Genomic DNA, 18,801 nt, shown 5'->3' on the forward strand with positions numbered 1-18,801 from the left:
AATGTTGTATAAAAGCCAAAATCGTGATCTCTTAAGTTGCAAGTTCATTTCCAGCCTGTGGTATTCTATGTTTTATCCATCCTCTTTAGAATAACTGCTTTAGAACTTTCTTTCATGTTGCTTCCCAAGACTTTCTAAAAAATTTTTCTCCAGATCCCCTGAAAATGCAGATTCATATATAAAAAGAATTACTAGCCACCACCCGTCCTTGACTTGCATGTGTTATGCCATGTGACGTTCCAAAACAGGAGGGAATTGATCTGGTCTCTTGACTTTCATTGACAGATTTCTTGGGAGGGTCAGCAGCCCATTCATTCTGCCTGACCCTGCGTACTCACTTTGTAGCCCCTGTCGTCTAGGCTCTCCTACCACCAACCCCTCCCTACTCATCACTCCTCTGGAATCAAACTTGCTCTCAGGATCTTTCTCTGATTCCAGCTTCCTTGACTGTCCTATTCCCTACTGTTAGGCATATCTTTTTTCTTAAATACTCTCTTCTTTGGTTTCCATGGTCTTGTATTTCCTTACCTACTTTAAGAGCTCATCACCTATTTGTCTTCCAAATGTAGGAATTTCCAAAGGTTATGCCTTGTCTCTCTTTTTGTGCCTGCTCCTTCCATGGCCTAACCCATGATCACCTTCACCTGAACTAAAATTTGGCTGCATCACTTTCCACTCAGGTTGAGGTACTTCAACGTTAACAATTTGCCTGCACTTCAAAGCTGCCCTATTTCAAACTGAGATGCCTATGCCCCCCCATTAGTTCTTCTTTCTCAATTCCCTATTTTTTTTAAGTTTGTTTATTTACTTTTGAGAGACAGAGAGAGAGAGAGAGAGAGAGAGAGAGAGAGAGAGAGAGAGAGAATCCTAACTAGGCTCCACAGTGTCAGTGCAGAGCCCAATGCAGGGCTCGAACTCATGAACTGTGAGGTCATGAACTGAGCCAAAGTCAAGGCACCTAACCGACTCAGCCACCCAGGTACCCCCTCTTAATTCCTTATTTTTATTTATAATGATACAATCCTGTTAAGGACCTAGGCTCCAACACAGAACTATATTTGCTACCTCCTTCTCTGTGACCCCAACACCTAGACAGTTAGGAGGTTCTGCAAACTCTCCATGGCAATGGTTTTTTGAATTCTCCCTTCCCACACTCTGATACTGGTTCAGATCCTCCTTTTATCCTAAGAACTACTGCAATGGCCTCTCCCTGGTCTCGGTGTTCTCTACCACAATTATCTTAAACTGTGGCTTTGATCACAGCACATTCCATGCTCATTCATGCACGTTCGATGGCTCCCGTTCTCCAACACAGTACGAGCAGACCCTCCTTGCATTCAAGCACACATAGATTTTTAACCCAGTCTCCCAACCCCTTACGAGCACCCCACACCACAGTGAATTTATAGCAGTGTGTCTGTTGTTTTCTGAATGTTCCGTGTTTTATACTTTTACTCCTTCTCTTGCCTTCACCTCAAATATTCTTCCTGGTTATTTCTGTTTCTAGAAATCTTATTCATCCCATTAGACCTAGTTCACTTCCTTCCTATCCCACCGGACCACACACCTGCCATTTTCCTATTTCCTTTCCTTATCTGCCTTGCAGTATATTTGTTTGTATACTTGCTTGTCCTCTTTACTACATTGATCAGAAACATATCATCGGAAGAGAAGGGGCTTGACTCGGTCACACCAAGGGTAAGTCCATAGCCCCTTTGAGCCTCGCTGCCCTCATTCATAAAATGTAGATAATGACATAGTGTAACAGTGATTAAGTAAGACCTTGGGCTTCGGAGGCAGGCTGACCTGGATAATAAGTGCTTACTAAATATTGCCCATGAGTCATTACGACGGTCGTTAATTCCTTCATGGGGTTGTTGCAATAATCCTGGGGGATAAGACAACGGCACTCCCTTAGGTCAAGGCCCCCCAAACGCAGGTTATTATCAGCTCTAGAGAAGTCATGTGGAATACAGGACAGCCAGCAGCTCTGGACCTACGTCCCCACATATAGTGTAGGTGTGCACGTGACTATAAATAATGACATGCTAAATAAATACGGTATGACCCTCTCCATCTTCACCTTTGAACCTCCTGAGATGGTATGACAAAGTAGAAAGGGTAGAACCTTGGATTTTCTAAAGTACGAGGACAGTGAATCCTATAAGTCTCAGTTTCCTCATCTGTAAGATATAGTGGTCAGTCACAGATACTAAATAAGGTGACTATAAAGTTCTTAGTATATTTGGTAGAAAGCAGCTGCTCAATAAATGTCAGATTCCTTCATTGCCTCCCTCTCCCAGAAGTGCCTCACGCCTAGGATAAACTTAGCGAATATTTGTTGAAGTGAACTGAACTTAAAAAATACTGAGTAGTGCTATTGCTGGGTTGTAGGGTATTTCTAGGATCCAGGAGTGCCGATTCATAGGGGCACATGTGCCCCAATATTTACAGCAGCACTGTCAACAATAGCCAAAATATGGAAAGAGCCCAAATGCCCATCAACTGATGAATGGATAAAGAAGATGTGGTTTATATATACGATGGAATACTACTTGGCAATGAGAATGAAATCCTGCCATTTGCAGCAATGTGGATAGAACTGGAGGGTATTAAACTAAGTGAAATAAGTCAGCTAAAGACAGACAGGTGTTAAATGTTTTCACTCATATGCGGAATTTGAGAAACTTAACAGAAGACCATGGGGGAAGGGAAGGGAAAAAATAGTGTCAAATAGAGAGGGAGGCAAACCATAAGAAGACTCAAATACAGAGAACAAACTGAGGGTTGATGGGGCAGGGCAGGGCAGGGGAGAGGGGAAAGTGGGTGATGGGCATTGAGGACGGCACTCGTTGGGATGAGCACTGGGTGTTACATTAAGCGATGAATCACGGGAATCTACTCCTGACGCCAAGAGCACACTGTATTCACTGCATGTTAGTTAACTTGACGATAAGTTACATTTTAAAAAATACTGAGTATGTACCCAGAATATGTGTATTTGTCACAGGGGATGAGTACCTTATCTGGCTAATGGGCTGACTCCTGGAGAAGGCAGAAGTAATCCCGTTAAGAGATTTAAAAATATATAATTAACTCTTCATTAAAACTGCATTCTATAAAAAAGTTTTTAAGAGAGACAGAAATTACAGCAAGAATTAAAAGGAAAATCTGGCCCCACAAAATAGCTCCACAGCTCCATAGCTCTCTCTATGCACAGATACCATAATGGCTAGACAGATGCAGAACGAAGCAATTTCCTGTTTTCTTACCAGATTCAAATAAAAAAAGCCTGAAAGCAAATAGATGGCCATTTTTTTTTCTTTCTTCTAAATAACTTTACACTTACAACAACTTACTGAGAGACTACTGGATTCTAAGTGTTTTACATATATGCTGATTTATCTGATTCTCAAACCACCGTATGTGGTAGGTACAATTATCATCCCCATAACAGAGATTATGAAAATAAGGCACAGAGAGGTTAACCGTTCGAGGTCACACAGCAAATAGGTGCCAGAGCTAGGACGAGATTCTTGGCTGTACAGATCTTCTTGTAACTGTTACACACAAATGATACATTTAAGGTCCCATTTTGGAAAGCACTAAGGTAGTGATTCTCAATGGTAGCTGCACATCTGAATCGCCTACAGATTGATACATGGATGCAGATTCCCAAGTCCAGATCAAGACAGATGGAATCAAACTCTCCAAGTGAGGTCTGGCTGTGTGTAGTTTTGGGGGCATCACTGGGAATTCTTTAAGGGTGGAACAGAATGGTGCTAAGGCTTGGCACGCTCATCTAGGGCAGGAAAGAGCCTGTGCCTACAAGACGTCATGGAAGAAGGCTCTGGAGAGCCCCAGTTCCTATTGTGGGCCTCATCTAAGACCAGCAATACGTCTGAAACCTACACCAACTTACCACACGCCCACGTCCTCTAAGGTGCAACTGTCAAAGCGTCCACAGCCCGCGTAAGAGACTGAAGTCACTGCACACAGAACAAAAGGCCATGCCGGGCACTCTTGCGGGGCCAACATACATGTCCCATTACAGCTTGTGCCAGCCATAAGACAATGCCAGGTCCCTGGGGAATTCCCAGAACCCAGACGCCTCCTAACTGCAGATGCGGCAAGATGTGCTGCGAGGGAGGGCTGGCTGCTGCCACGTGACCCTTCTTCTCCTGGACTGTCTTTTTTCAGCTTGTGAGTTGTGAGGGCCTTTCTGGTGGTTGGGTTTATTTCAGGGGGTGGGGAGTGGGATGGGAAAGGGTACTCATTTCTATATTGCGGCTGCTGGCAATAAGACGCAAAGTTGAGGGGTAACTGCCAACAGCTTCCCCTTTCTCTTCTTTTTGTTCACTCAATCTGTCTGGACCAATGCACAAGGAAAAAAGACAGACAGAATGGCCCTCCAAAGTTGCACTCGGTTTTAAAGCTGATAAAGGATGTGTTTCCCACAGCTTAGGAGAAAAATATATTATCAAGTGCCCGAGCAATTAAACAAATGGTATTTGCAAACATCTGCTGTCCAGAACCGTTGCCTGTGTTCAAACAAAGCCTCACACTGTCTTTGGCAAACCAGGGCGAGAAAAGCTGGGTGCCATTTGCTAAATGAACTCTTCCAGATTACAATTCTGTGGCCTGAGGGAATTAATTCACATCCACACGGGGAAATGAATTCCCAAAGAGGTAGTTAGTCCCTAAGAGAATCAAAGAAACTAGGACCTAGAGTAAAGTTGGCAGTAAGTCAATGAGTGTTTTATTACCCTCTACGACCCCAGATTTATTATTTATGCCCAAACCACAGACTCCTAAAGTCCAGAAGATTCCAAAGGGAGAATGAGACCTTTGGTTGAAAACGGCTGCTAATAGCACCGGCACTTTTCTGCAGTCTCTCCAACTGATACCTACGAAGATACACCCAAAGATGGAGCCTTTCAATAGCGTCACCAAGACCGATAGCCAAATGCACAATGTGGGCGCAAAAAATAGCGTTAGAGGTTAGAAAATGCAGACTCCAGATCCGAATTTTGGCCCTGCCATCTCCTAGCTGAGTGACTTCATATTCTCACCTGTAAGAATGAGATCATGAAGACAATTTCATAGGCCTGTTCTGAGGGGTAGAGAAGACAATGCCAGGAAAGCTCTCAGCGCCATCGGGGGCACAAAGTAAGCATCCCACAATTGTTAGCTATTCATAGCACAGCTTCATGGTTACTACTGTTGTCACCGTAAGACAGAATTTTCTCTGTTGTTCTGGACTCATAACAAATGAAGACAGGAATGGCACACAATGTCCTAGGTTTCCTGAGAGGTGCTTGCTTCAGTCTTCCCCACCTCAAGCCCCAGTACCCCCAATTAACACAAAGGAAGAACGGGCAGGTAAGTGTGGCCTCTGAGGGAATATTCTGAGCAAGAGGCTATATTGATCCTCCCTTCCCCATGGGGGAGGATACCCCACTTTTTCTCTCCTTGAAACTAAGAGAGGGAGATCCTAAAAGAAATTCTAGCTAAATTTGAGGGTTTCTGACACCCCATTTTTAATAAACCAAAAGATTAATAATTTTTTCTCTGAAAGTTGGAGAGGCACCAAGCCAACTGAGTATCTAATGTGTTTCTTGGGCTCTGAGACGTGAATGGGAAAGGACGGTGAAGTTGGGCCTTGAAAGGATCAAACGGGTAAGCAAGTAATTTAACTGCCTATGAGAACAAAATCTAACACTCTTAAAGAAAGATAACAGTATCTACCCCTCAAAAATGTCAAATTCAGAAAGTCCAACATCTAACCAAACATTACTAGACATAGGGTAAAGCAAGAACATGTAATTCATCATGAGAAAAGTTAGTCAATAAAAAAAGATGCAAAAATGTCAGAAATGATGGAATTAATAGACACATCTAAACACAATTTAAAACATTACTGTTACAACTGTGTTTAAATATTTAAAGGAAAACATGTACCTGGTAAAAAGAGAAATTAATGATATAAAGGACTAAATATAATTCTAGAAACAAAAAAATAAGTCTAAAATGAAAAAATCCACTTCATGGGATTAACTGTAGATTAACTATGGAAGAAAAGACCAAACACTTGAAACATCAAAATGGAAACTTTCAAACTGAAGGACAGATGGAGAGAATACTGAAACAAACAAACGAACAAACAACACAGAGCTTCAGTAACCTCTGGAACAATATCAAGTGTTACAACGTGTTTACAAGTGATGGGGTGGACAAAATATTTGAACATATAATGGCCAAAGTTTTAAAATTTTTATGAAAAGAATAAACTCATAGATTTAAGGTGTTCAATAATCCCACACAGGAAAACCACAAAGAGAACCATACCAAGACATGTCATAATTAAAGTGCTAAAAAACACAGAAAAGGGGGCTATTAAATGAGAGAGAGAGAGGGAAAAAAATGTTACATTGAGTAGAAGGGGAAAAAAAACACAACAAACTTCTCACCAGAAAATATGCATGTCAGAAAACAATGGAATGGAAGAGGCTTAAAGTGGGGTAAGAAATCCCACCAGCCCTAGAATTCTATATTCAACAAAAATGTCCTTCAAAGATGAAGGTGAATTAAACTTTTCCAGACAAACAAAAGTTGAATGAATTCATTACCAGCAGGCCTGAATCACAAGAAATGTAAAAGAAATTCTCAGACAGAAGGAAAAAGATATACATAAAACCAAGATCTAAAAAAAGGATTGAAAGCACCAGAAATGGTAAGCAGATGGGCAAATTTTAAAAATATTTTTGCTACTTTTAAATTTCTTTAAAAGATAATTTACTGGTAAGAGAAAAGTAATAATAATGTTATTGTGAGCTTTATAACACATGTACCAGTAAATATATGACATCAACATTCAAAAGGAAAGAAGAGGGAAATGGAAACAAAATGTTGTATGATTTTTGCATTATACATGAAGTGGAAAAATAATAATATCTGAAAATAGGCTGGTAAGTTAGAGGCATATTGTAGTTCTGAAAGAAATGATTAACACATTAAAAGGGGTACAGTTAATAAACCAATAGCGGGGATGAAATGGAGTATTAAAGCAATACTAAATCCAAAACGGGCAGGAAAACAGAAAAAGGATAGGACAAGTCATTTAAAACTAGCAAGATGTTAGACTTAACACAACCATAATGATAACTATGTTAAGTGAAAATGACCTAATTCAGCAGTTCTAAAACCATGCTTTATGGCCTTTCAGCAGAAATCAGACGGAACATCCCACTGTATCAGTAATCATTGTAGTGTGCATCCTCATTAAATCTGAAAGAAAACAAGGTCAGTCTCAAGACACCTTCATGAAGCAGTAAAAATTATTGATATTATTAAACCATGATCCTTCAGTATACCTCTTTTATGAAACATTCTTCTTTGTCTCTAGTAATGTTTCTTGGTATAAAATCTCTTTTGCCCAATATCATTATAGCTATTCTAGCTCTCTTATGATTATTGTTTGCATGGTCTATCTTTTACAATCCTTTTATGTCTCTTATAGGCAGTGTATAGTTGAATCTTGCTGTTTTATCCGGTCTGGCCATCTGTTTTTGATTGGAGCTTTTATTCTATATTTAAGTGATTACTGATATGATTGGATTTATAAAAACTATTTTACTGTTTGTGTTCTATATCTTACATCTTAAATAATTTTCCCCTTCTATTCCTCTCCTACTGCCTTTTGTCTTAAACATGTATTTTTAGTGTACCATTTTAATTCCTCTACTGATTTTAAATTGTATTTTATTAGATTATTTTTTTAGTGATTATTCCAGTGTAGTGTATCTCACTACAATCTACTATGAATTAACACTAACTTAATGCCAGCAAAATATAGAAACTTTATCCCAACATAGGTTCATTTCCTCTCTTCCTTTGTGCTGTTGTGTGTGCATGTATATATACATGTACATATATATATTCTATGTATTTCGTACATATAAAATCTTTGTAATAAACCAAGCAGTATGGTATACAACCAGAAAGCTCTAGCAATTATAAATCTACATTCATCCAACAGAGCCCTAAATACATGAAGAAAAACTTAAAGAATTAAAAGAATATTCAATTCAATAATATCTAGAGATTTCAATACCCTAATTTCAATAGCTAAGAGAACTAGACAGAAAACCACTATAGATATAGAAGATTTGACAAAACATATTAACCAACTTGCCATAACTGATAGTTAAAGAACACTGTACCCCAAACCAGCAGGATACACATTCTCTTCACATACACTTGTAAGATTCTTTAAGAGACATCATACGCTAGGACATAAAATAAATCTCAGTAAATTAAAATAATCGAGACACTGTATTTTCTAACAATAATGGAATGAAATTAGAAATCAAAAGTAGAAATAAATTTGAGAAATTTCTAAATTCTTGCAAATTAAACAACATGCTTGTAAATAATCCATGGTCAAAAATCTTAAGAGAAATGAAACTATAGCAAAACCTTGGATTGTGAGTAACTTGTTGTGTGTTCCACAAGACAAGCAAACATTTCTGATAAATTTTAACTTGATAAACAAGCAATGTCCTCCAATACAAGTAGTATGTGATGCCGAACATCACATGATCACAACTGAGCCAATGGTTCTTGAAATTCATTTTGATATACAAGCATTTTGAATTACAAGCATATTTCCAGAATGAATTATGCTTGCAAACTAAGGTTTTACTGGTATTTTGAGTTGAATGAAAGCAAAAACACAACAGATCAAAATTATGGGATTCAGCTAAGGCAGTGGTAAGAAGGCAATTTATAGCTTTGAAAAATCAGTAGAAGTTAGAAAACAATAAAAGTTTAAAGTCAATAATTTAAGTTTTCTTTCACCCTAAGAAACTATAAAAAGAAAAGCAACTATAAAACTCAAAGTAGGCAGAAGAAATAAGGAGGAAATAAGAAATTTTAGTATAAATCAATAAAATAAAAAACAAAATTGGAGAAAATTGATGAAATCAAAAGTATGCCACTTAAAAAGATCACTGGCTCAGTTGGTTAAGCATCCTACTCTTTATTTCAGCTCTGGTCATGATCTCACAGTTCGTGAGATCGGGCTATGTGCTGACAGCATGGAGCCTGCTTGGGATTTTCTCCCTCCCTCTTTCTCTGTCCCTCCCTGGCTTGCATACACACTCTCTCTCTCTCTCTTTCTCTCAAAAATAAATAATAAAAAATTTAAAAATAACTTTAAAAATGTTTAAAAAGATCACAATATTGCCAAACCTTTAAGCAGACTAACAAAAGAAGGAAGACGTATTAGCAGAATTAGGAATGAAAAAGGGGACATCACTACTGACACTACAGACATTAAAAGGTTTCTAAGGGAATACTATGAACAACCTTGTGCCAACAAATTAGACAATCTGGATGAAACAAATTCCTAGAAAGACATAAATTTCCCAGACTTAAGAAGAAATGGAAAAACCTGAATAGACCTATAATAAGAAAAGAAAAACTCAGGCCCATTTATCTACACTGCTGAAATTTATCAAATATTTAAAGAAATAACACCAATCATTCATAACTTTCAGGAAGTAGAATAGATAACAAATTAAGGAGTATTCATACAAAAGAATAACAACAACAACATTGATACAACATGCATGAATCTCAAAAACATGCTGAGCAGAAGTCTATCAAAAAAAAAGAAGACACACTGTAAATGTATAATTCTATTTATGTGAAATTCTGGAAAACAAAAACATGAAAGGCTTCTGTTTCAAATGGGTGGGGGTATTTAAAAATACCATTTCTTACATGAAGTTAACAATTATAAAAACATAGGTGAATGCTTCTGAAATGTTTAGCAATAATAATTAGAAGACTTAAATGTATGCAACACACCTCCAAGAACACAAGTGATATGAAAAAATAAGCTATGTGAACCAAAATTGTGTTGGTGATACTTTGTACACCTAAAAAACTTAAACTTAGTCTCCCACTACACACTTATTACAAAAATAAAAGCTTATAAGTATATGAAAAACTTTGAAGTTTACAAAAATTAAAATTAATTGGAGTTTATGTCCATAAACTCTAAATGAACTTAGTATCATAATACAAAGGAGCAACATAATCAAAGTTTTTTGAAAAATACATAACCTTCATTTAGGAAAGACTTTTTAAAACACAAGATAAAACCCAGAAATCTTAAGGAATATTATTAAAGGTAATTTACTTCTTCCATAAGACAATGATTGTGGCAAATTTTGTTTTCCATAGATGTCCTCAAGAGGAGGACATCTCAGCTAACATACTTTTCCTGTGAAATGTGACTTTGACACTTTGCCCAATAACTACAGTCTACATTCTCTTTCACTGAATCTCAGCAGGCTTTATTACTTTTGAGGTTAGGTCACAAAAAGTGATATAGCTTCTGTCTGATTCTGTTGGGCCACTCTCTTCTGGAACCTTGCCACCATGCTGTGAGGAAGCCCAAAGAAACATATAGAAAGAGGTGTTCTTTTTTTTCTTTTTTTTTTCATGTTTATTTACCTCTGAGAGAGTCAGAGAGAGAGTGTGCGTGAGCGGGGTAGGGGCAGAGGTGGGGGGGGGGTGCGGACAGAGGATCCGAGGCGGGCTCCATGCTGACAGCAGTGAGACACCAACGTGGGACTCGAACCCATGAACCGTGAGATCATGACTGGAGCTGAAGTCGGACACTCAACTGACTGAGCCACTCAGGGGCCCCTGGAAAGAGCTGTTCTTGATGACAGCCCCAGCTAGGTCCCAGTTGACAGCCAGTATCAACCATCAGACATGGGAGTAAATGAAACGTTAGCTAATTGCAGTCTCCAGTGATGGACTCCTTCATAGTCTCAAGTTTTTCTAGCTGAGGCCTCAGACACTATAAAGCAGAAAAAACTGCTGTGCCCTTTCTGAATTCTTGATACACATGGAAAATGGATGGCAAAAACTAGAGCACTTTGGATGGATTTGTATTTTCCGTATTGTGGATGCTTTTCCACATTAAGAATATTTGAAATGCTTTCAAACATTCAAGAACTCTCTAAATCAAAAATCAAGTTTTTTTTTTTTCAACGTTTATTTATTTTTGGGACAGAGAGAGACAGAGCATGAACGGGGGAGGGGCAGAGAGAGAGGGAGACACAGAATCGGAAACAGGCTCCAGGCTCTGAGCCATCAGCCCAGAGCCTGACGCGGGGCTCGAACCCACGGACCGTGAGATCGTGACCTGGCTGAAGTCGGACGCTTAACTGACTGCGCCACCCAGGCGCCCCAAAAATCAAGTTTTAAGAAGTATAGATCACCCAAAAAACTTTGCTATCAGTTACTTCTAGTTGCCATGAAAATATGAACCTGCTCAAGGGAATCAGGCTATATCTGGCCTACAGTTACATAGCTTATACAATTTATAGAACAAATTTCATTAACTTGATGGTCATTATTTACTCATTATGGATTAGTCATCCATAGTGTCAGTGTGGAACTACAAAAGCTCCACATCATGTTAGATCCTTAATCAGTTTTTGCCAGGAATCATAAGAAGTAGGGAACACTTTTAGTTATAAAAATAGTAAGTTTCAGTACTAAGAAGGATAAATACAATCCAGACCATGCCACAATTAAACTACTAATGACACACTTCAGTGCATATGTATGGTAGCATCTGAATGTTTGGATTTGTAGATTTCAAGTTCTCTATTTCCTGAATTATTCTGGTATTTTTTACATGCAAAACACATTGCTATTGGGGCGTTTGATCTAAGCAGAGGCATTTTGTTTGTTTGTTTGTTTGTTTGTTTGTTTGGAGAAGAGGGCTAATTTGAAAAATACTAAGCAGGGGCGCCTGGGTGGCGCAGTCGGTTAAGCGTCCGACTTCAGCCAGGTCACGATCTCGCGGTCCGTGAGTTCGAGCCCCGTGTCAGGCTCTGGGCTGATGGCTCGGAGCCTGGAGCCTGTTTCCGATTCTGTGTCTCCCTCTCTCTCTGCCCCTCGCCTGTTCATGCTCTGTCTCTCTCTGTCCCAAAAATAAATAAACGTTGAAAAAAAAAAATTAAAAAAAAAAAAAAAAAAAAAGAAAAAGAAAAATACTAAGCAACCAGAGGACATTTAAAGAATATGCTGCAACTGATACACATTATTTTTTTAAGTCAGCTTAGATGTATTTTTTTCTTTCGAACTAACACACATCCTCTATCCTTCCCTCCTCAGTCCTGTTTGCTCAGCTGGATGTCCACAGGGTCCAATTTTCCCTCCAATTGCCCTTGCACGCTAATATAATTGCTGTTCATATGGGTAATTGGTCAGCCTAGAGCAGCATTTGTATGGATTTGTTCATCTACAGTATCTGGCAGCTTCTCAAATGGTTTTGCAGTATTATAACACTATCACGCGTTTTTAGTTTTTGTGTCTTTGTAACAAGACTAAATAGATGTAAATCTTTAAGGATGCTATATTTTAAGTGCTTCAAAAGCAGGAATATACAAATGCAAACTGTTTAAGCAGCTAACATTCCTTTTCACGTATCAGATACAGAATAAATGAACTTGAGTCTCAAGCACATAATGTTCTGCCCTATCTTCCTCCATTGCTTTTTTTCCCTAAAAAGAGCCAAATTGAGTAGATCCAAATAAACTTTAGCTCAAGAAAGAGAATAAGCCAGCTTCACCTAATAGTGCCCTTGATGTATCAGTAAAAATAATTAATTTTATTAAATCTTGATCTTGGAGTGCATTTCTAATGTTCTGCTTGCCAATATGGGAAGTACACATAAAGGATTTCACCTGCAATCCCAACTATGATTATTCTTGAGGAAAAGCACAGGTTGCACCTGTTTGAGTTGCAAGCTGATCTAGCCATGTTTTTCATGAAACACTATTTTTTATTAAAAGAGTAACTGACCAACTATGGCTTTTCAGATGTAGGTATCTGACCTTTTTTTTTTTTTTTCAAAAGTAAGTGAAGTGTTCCTCTCACCTCAGGGAAAACTACTGACAGTATGTGGTTACCGATGATAAAATTCAAGTTTTCAAGTAAAAACCAGAATTTTGAAAAATGTAATGTATTATGAGTTTAACAGCTTTCTAGTACTGAACATTACTACTGACCTTGTCAGAGAAGTTAAGTTTTTAAATTTCAAATTTAATTTTATAGAGTTAAACGTATCAACACTTAGAAGATCTGTGTTATTCCAACATTTTCCAAATGACCAATGGATGCTGTCACAAAATCATGCAGTAGTTAAGAGAACTTTCCAAAGGGAAGAAAGAGACCAGTGGATTTCAATGTAACAAAACATGAGAAGTTCTTTGGGGAGAGTCTGGAAGATCGAGGTGTAGTAGGAGGATGCTAGGCTTGCCTCCTCCAATGAATACAACTAGGTTAACTGTCAAATCATCCTAAATACCCCAGATCATCAACCTGAAGACCGGCAGAACAAACTCCACAACTAAAGGTAAAGAACAGGCCACACTGAAGAAGGCAGAAAATGCAGAGACTCAGTGTGGGAGAGAAACAGACTGTGGGCTGCTGTGGTAGGGAGGTAGCGGCGGTCATGGAGAAGGACAAGAGACAGACTGACACACGGGAGTGCACAGAGAAAATGAGTTCCCATAGAAATTAGCTTAGAAAACGAGAGAGGCTGAATTTTGTTGAGTTCTTATAACCAATGGGGCTTAAAGCCTGGAGTTTTAAAGTCAGTGGGCTTGGCTTGGGTAGAGCCCAAAGAGCATTGGGGCTGCTCTTGGACAGAAGGCAGGGCAACAGCCTGCAGACATACAGCGTGGAAACAGCCATCTGAAAGTTCCTTGGGCACCCAATGGGGAGGTTATTTGTTCATCTCGGAGCCTGTCCCAGAGAGGCAGCATTCACAGAGAACAAAGAAACTGGCAGGTGCTACTTCCCTGCCCCGCTCCTCAGCATAAGCTGAGAACCACTTCAGTAACCAGGGCAGCGTAGGCACTCACTACCTAACTGGCTTTACCAAGCCCTACTCCCCCCCCCGCCACAAACTCCCAAAGAACTTCCCTTCCCAGTTATGTTTGCCTCAGTCCCGATACGGCAGACCCCTCAGAAGACCAGCCCAAACCTCTGCTCACACCACATCCCTTGACCTAGAAGCTCTGCAGAGCTTTAGTTCCAGTGGCAGGTGCAACAGTTCCCATTTCATATGCAGATCAGGGTACACCTAATTAAAACACACCACATTTAGGCCAGGAACCAAACACTGCTCGTAACAGGCAAAAAGAGCCCCTGCAGACAACTGGCCTGAAGGATGATGTGGCCAGGACACAACAGCAGAGCACATGCTGTGCACACTGGAGACACTCCCATAAGTGCTAGGTCCTGGGGAACAGGAGACACTACACTCAGGACACTTCAGGACACTTCATAAGGCCATTACCCTCAAGAATGAGAGATGCTGACTTTCTTAACAAATGGAAACAGGCACAGAGCCTAAGACAAAATGAAAAGACAGATGAATCTGTCCTAAACGAAAGAACAGGGCATGGCCAGAGATCTAAGAGAAGCAGATGTAAATAACATGTCCGATAAAGAATTTAAAGTAATGATCATAAAGATACTCACTGGATTTGAGAAGAGTGGAAACATGAGTGAGACCCTTAAAAGAGAGATAAGGAATAACACAGCAGAAATAAAGGGCTCAATACACTAAATGAAAAACATGCTTGATGCAATGAACAGCAGGCTGGAAGAGGCAAAGGAACATATTAATGACCCAGAAGACAGAGTAATAGAAAATAAGTTGAACAAAAGAGAGAAAAAATAATTATGCAAAACAAGAATAGACTTAGGGAACAAATGACTCCATTAAATGTAGTAACATTTGCATTACAGGAGTACCAGAAGAAGAGGAAAGAAAAGGGGACAGAGAATTTATTTGAAGTGATAATAGCTGAAAACTTCCCTAATATGGGGAAAGAAACAGATATCCAGATCCAGGAGGCACAGAGAACCCCGAACAAAATCAACAAAAAACAGATCCAATTAAAATGGAAAATTAAAGACAAAATCTGAAAAGTAGTAAGACCAAAAAAAAAAAAAAAAAAAAAAAAAAAACAGTTACAATAAAGGGAAACTCCATAAGGCTATCAGTGAATTTTTCAGCAGAAACTTACAAGCCAGAAGGAGGTGGCATGATATATTCAAAGTGCTAAATGGGGAAAATCTGCAGCCAAGAATACTCTATCCAGCAAGGCTGTCTACACAACAGAAGGAGAGATAAAGAGCTTCCCAGACAAACAAAAGCTAGAGGAGTTCAGGGCCACTAAATAAGCCCTGCAAGAAATATTAAAAATGACTCTTTGAAAATATCAGTCAAAAACTCACAAAATAAAAGGATGTAAAATATGGCACCAAATACCTAAAACCAAAAACCTAAACGGAAAGAAGAATCGGTTCAAACTTAAATGACCATCAACTTAATATAGACTGCTATTTGCAGAAGAGGTTATATACAAACCTAGTGATAACCACAGAACAAAAACCACTAATAAATATACAAATAAAGAGAAAGAAATCCAAATGTATCGCTAAAGCAAACCAACAAAACATGAAAGAGAGAAAGACAAAGGAATCAGAGAAAATCTTCAGGAACAACCACAATGTGTAACAGGTAATAAAATGGCAGTAAATACCTATCTATCAATAATTACCTTGAATTTAAATGGACTAAATGCTCCAGTCAAAAGATACAGGGCATCAGAATGGATTTAAAAAGCAACAACCATCCATAGGCTACTTACAAGAGACTCATTTTAGATATGAAGACACCTGCACATTAAAAATGAAGGGTTGGAGAAACATTTTTATGTAAGTGGATGTCAAAAGAAAGCTGGATGGGCACCTGGGTGGCTCAGTTGGATAAGTGACTGACTCCTGACTTGGGCTCGGGTCATGATCTCACTGTTTGTGAGTTCAAGCCCCACATGGGGCTCTGTGCTGATGGTGCAGAGCCTGCTTGGGTTTCTCTCTCTCTCTCTCTGCCTCTCCTCCACTCATGTTCATTCTTGCTCTCTCTCAAAACAAACAAACTTAAAAAAAAAAAGAAAGAAAGTTGGAGTAGCAATACTTATATTGGACAAACTAGACTTCATTTTTTTAAAGTTTACTCATTTGAGAGAGAGAGAGCATGCGCACAAGTGAGGAAGGAACAAAGGAAAGACAGAGGGAGAGGGAGAGAATCCCAAACAGACTCCACACCACCAGTGCAGAACCTGGTGTGGGGGCTCGAACTCATGAACCATGAGATCATGACCTGAGCTGAATGAAGTCGGACGCTTAACTGACTGAGCACACAGTTAGTGTGCCCCAGACAAACTAGACTTTAAAACAAAAGCTGTAACAAGAGACAAGGAAGGACAATATATAACAAGAGGAACAATCCAACAATCCAACAAGAGGATATAACAATTGTAAATATTTATGCACCCAACATGAAAACACCCAAATACATAAAACAGTTAATAATATTCATAAAGGAACTAATCAATAATAATACAATAAGAGTAGGGGGCTTTAACACCCCACTTACATTAGTAGAGAGATCACACAAACAGAAAACCAACAAGGAAACAATGACTTTAATGACATACTGGATCAGATGGACTTAACAGTTATAATCAGAACATTCCAACCTAAAGCAGAATGCACATTCTTTTCAAGTACATATGGAACATTCTCCAGAATAGACCACATATTAGCCTACAAAAAAAGCCTCAACAAACTCAAAAAGTTCAAAATCATAGCGTGCATCTCTTCTCACCATAACACTTTGAAACCAGAAGTCAACCACAAGAAAAAAACCTCAAAGACCACAAATACATGGAGGTTAAATACCATGCTACTAAACAATCAATGGGTCAATCAGGAAATAAAAGAAATAAAAAATTACATGGAAAAAAATGAAAATGAAAATACAATGGTTGAAAACCTTTGGGATGCAACAAAAATGGTTCTAAGAGGGAAATTTATAGCAATACAGGCTTACGTCAAGAATCAAGAAAAATCTCAGTAAACAACCTGACCTTACACATAAAGGAGCTAGAAAAAGAACACACAAAACCTAAAAAGACAAAAAAGAAGAAGGAAGGAAATAACAAGATTAGAGCAGAAATAAATGATATAGGAAGTTAAAAAAAAAAAATCAATGAAACCAGGGGCTAGTTCTTTGAAAAAAATCCATAAATTTGATAATCCTTTAGCCAGATTTATCAGGGAAAAAAAGAGAAAGGACTCAAATAAAATCACAAATGAGAGGAGGAAAAACAATCAACACCACAGAAATACAATTATAAGACATTAGGGAAAACTGTATACCAAAAATTAGACAACCTAGAATAAATGGATAAATTCCTAGCAACATATAAACTACCAAAATGGAAACAGGAAGGAAAAGAAAATTTGAACACACTGAGAACCAGCAAACAAATTGATTCAGTAATCAAAAAACTCCCAACAAACAAAAGTCCAGGATCAGATGGCTTCACAGGCAAGTTTTACCAAACATTTAAAGAAGAGTTAATACATATTCTTCTCAAACTATTCCAAAAAACAGAAGAGAAGGACAACTTCCAAGTTAATTCTATGAGGCCAGCATTACCCTGACACCAAAACCAGATAAAAAAAAAACACCACAAAAGCAAAAGAGAGAGAGAGAGAGAAGAGAGAGAGAACCAGAACTACAGGACAATATCTTTTATGAACATGGATGCAAAAATCCTCAACAAAATACTAGCAAACTGAATACAACAATACATTTTAAAAAACAATTCATCACAATCAAGTGGGATTTATTCCTGGGTTGCAAGGGTGGTTCAATATACAAAAATCAATCAATGTGATACCTCACATCAATAAGCAAAGGATAAGAACCATATGATCATTTCAATAGATGCCGAAAAAGCATTTGACAAAGTACAACATCCACTCTTGATAAAAACCCTCAACAAAGTAGGTTTAGAGGAAACATACCTCAACATAATAAAGGCCATATAGGAAAAATCCACAGCTAATATCATCCTTAATGTGGAAAAACTGAGAGATTTTCACCTAAGGTCAGGAATAAGGTAAGAATGTCCACTCTCACTTTTATTCAACATAGTACTGGGAGTCCTAGCTACAGAAAGAAGACAACAAAAAGAAATTGAAGGCATCCAATCCAGTAAGGACGAAGTAAAACATTCACTATTTGCAGATGACATGATACTATGTAGAGAAAACCCAAGAGACTCCACCAAAAAACTGCTAGAATAAATTAATTCAGTAAAGTCGCAGGATACAAAATCAATGTCTCTTGCATTTCTATGCACCAATAATGAAGCAATAGAAAGAGACATTTAAAAAAAAAATCCCAATTACAGCTGCACCAAAAATAGTAAGATGCTGAGAACAAACCTAACCAAAGAGGTGAAAGACCTATACTCTGAAAATTATGAAACACTAATGAAAGAAACTAAAGATGAAACAAAGGAATGGAAAGACATTCCATGCTCATGGATTGGCAGAACAAATATTGTTGAATATCTATACTACTCAAAACAATCGGCACATTTAATGCAATCCCTATCAAATACCAACCGCATTTTTCACAGAACTAGAACAATTTGTACAAAACCACAGAAGACCCCTAATAGCCAAAGCAACCTTGAAAAAGAAAGGCCAAGCTGGAGGCATCACACACAATTCCAGACTTCATGTTATATTACCAAGCGGTAGTAATCGAAACAGTATAGTACTAGCACAGAAAAAGACACATAGATCAATAGAACAGAACAGAAAACTCAGAAA

Source organism: Prionailurus bengalensis, chromosome D4 (assembly GCF_016509475.1).
Source record: "Prionailurus bengalensis isolate Pbe53 chromosome D4, Fcat_Pben_1.1_paternal_pri, whole genome shotgun sequence".
Lineage (NCBI taxonomy): Eukaryota > Metazoa > Chordata > Mammalia > Carnivora > Felidae > Prionailurus > Prionailurus bengalensis.